A 2,138-nucleotide genomic window follows, 5' to 3' on the forward strand; every position below is an offset into this window, starting at 1 on the left:
ATTCAGAAGTGGGCAAAGGATATGAACAGACACTTTTCAAAAGAGATATACGTGAGGCCAAGAAACATGAAAAAATGCTCATCATGACTGGCCATTAGAGAAATGTAAATCAAAACCATATTGAGATACCACCTCATGCCAGTTAGAATAGAGATCATTAAAAAAATCTGGAGACAACAGATGCTGGAGAGGATGTGAAGAAACAGGAACACTTTTAACTCTGTTGGTGGGAGTGTAAATTAGTTCAACCATTATGGATGACAGTATGGCGATTCCTCAAGAATCTAGAAATAGAAATTCCATTTGACCCAGCAATCCCATTACTGGGTGTATACCCAAAGGATTATAAATGATTCTGTTATAAACACACATGCACACATATGTTCATTGCGGTCCTGTTTGCAATAGCAAGACCTGGAACCAACCCAAATGCCTATCAATGCTAGACTGGACAAAGAAAATGTGGCACATATAACATTGAATGCTATGCGACCATAAAAACCGATGAGTTTGTATCCTTTGTAGGGACATGGATGAAATTCTGGAAACCATGAGCCAACTATTCTCAGCAAACTGACACAAGAACAGAAAATCAAAGGAGAGGTTGGGAATACCTGAGGAACTGAGTTACTTGGGGAAGCACTGTGTTCCTTGTGTAGATAGAGCTGCTTTATGTGAGCTCTTCCCAGCCAGCAGAACTTGTTTAGGCTACTACCTTGCAGTCACAATTTAATGGATCATTGACTAGAAGATGCATCAAATTTAGGCTGATTTTTTTCCGTAGGAAAAGTATTTTGTTTTTAGTTTTTCATAGATACGAGGTCTCACTACATCGCCCAGGCTGGTCTTGAATTCATGGGCTCAAGTGAGCCTCCTGCTTTGACCTCCGACAGTGCTGGGATTCCACGGATGAGTTGCCCTGCCTTGCCTTTCTGTAGGAAAAATAGTCTGAAATGATATTGGTTGAGAGCTCTTACAGTCTGACAATTTTTCCCTCTTGATAATTTAATGTTTTTGTTGATGTAATGATTAAAGTACAAATGAGTTAATGATAAAGAATTTTAGCCATGTCTTCTTGATTTGCTGCTTGAAGAGTAATCAGAAATGTTTAAAATACTGTTTGGCTTACATTTGTTATATTATCCTGTTTTACTTTCTGTTGCTTTTTCTTTATGGTACTCCCATAATAACTTGAAAAGTTGACAGTTATGAATATGTGTATTGTGGAGTCTGTCCAGATACTGGGTGGAAGACTGGTTTTGATCAGTTTTAAGGAGTATTCTAAACTGTTCTAGATGTACATGTTTGTTAGAATTCCTTCACGTAGAATACATACTAACGATCATGTTTCTTAATACCTTATTTAAAAAATATGTAGACCGTAATATTGGATTAACAAAAAGCAAAAGTAAATTTAAGTGTTTCAGGCCAATAAAAACACTTTAAGAGCATGATATTTTTAGTTGTGTGTGGCTTTTAATCCAAGGGGAAAACAAAGTATTAATAATTGACCTCTATAATAATAAGTAGAGAAAATTTCATTGTCTAAGTTGTCTAATTGAAATAATATTGCATTAAAAAGTTACTGTTTTGCTAGTGTTAGTAGAATTAATTGTGCACTTATAGTTACTTAATTTGTTTCAAGTAGTGAATCAGGTGGAGACAGTAATATCCATAAAAATTTCTAGATTGCTACAGAAGTAATTGGAGAGCTAATGTACGTGACATCTTTTGGCCTTTTTATGTTTAGTAGATACTTTATACTACTTTTAGTTTTTCAAATTTTTTCCAAATTTCTTCTTAATGGAAGGTGATTATTTTACCTGAATGTGATAGGTATGAATCCACAGAGTATGAAATAAAGAGATCTTACTATACTGTTAGAATTTTAATATGAAGGCCAAGGCAGGTGGATCACTTGAGGCCTGGAGTTGAAGACCAACATGGCGAAACCCCATTTCTACTAAAAATACAAAAACTAGCCAGGTTTGGTGGCACATTCCTGTGATCCCAGCTGCTTGGCATGCTGAGGCAGGAAAATCTATTGAACTTGGGAAGCAGAAGCTACAATTAGCCAAGATGACGCCACTGCACTTTAGGCTGGGTGACAGAGCAAGACTCTGTCTTAAAAAAAAAAA

At 36.1% G+C, this 2,138-nt stretch overlaps 1 protein-coding gene across 2 annotated transcripts in view; it reads left to right on the plus strand.

Annotated features, from left to right (window-relative positions):
- The window catches only part of UHRF2 (ubiquitin like with PHD and ring finger domains 2), a 107,305-nt gene that overhangs the window by 90,112 nt on the left and 15,055 nt on the right, over positions 1–2,138 (plus strand). The window lies entirely within an intron of this gene.

This window comes from Cebus imitator, unplaced genomic scaffold (genome assembly GCF_001604975.1).
Source record: "Cebus imitator isolate Cc_AM_T3 unplaced genomic scaffold, Cebus_imitator-1.0 Scaffold364, whole genome shotgun sequence".
NCBI classification, from domain to species: Eukaryota; Metazoa; Chordata; class Mammalia; order Primates; family Cebidae; genus Cebus; species Cebus imitator.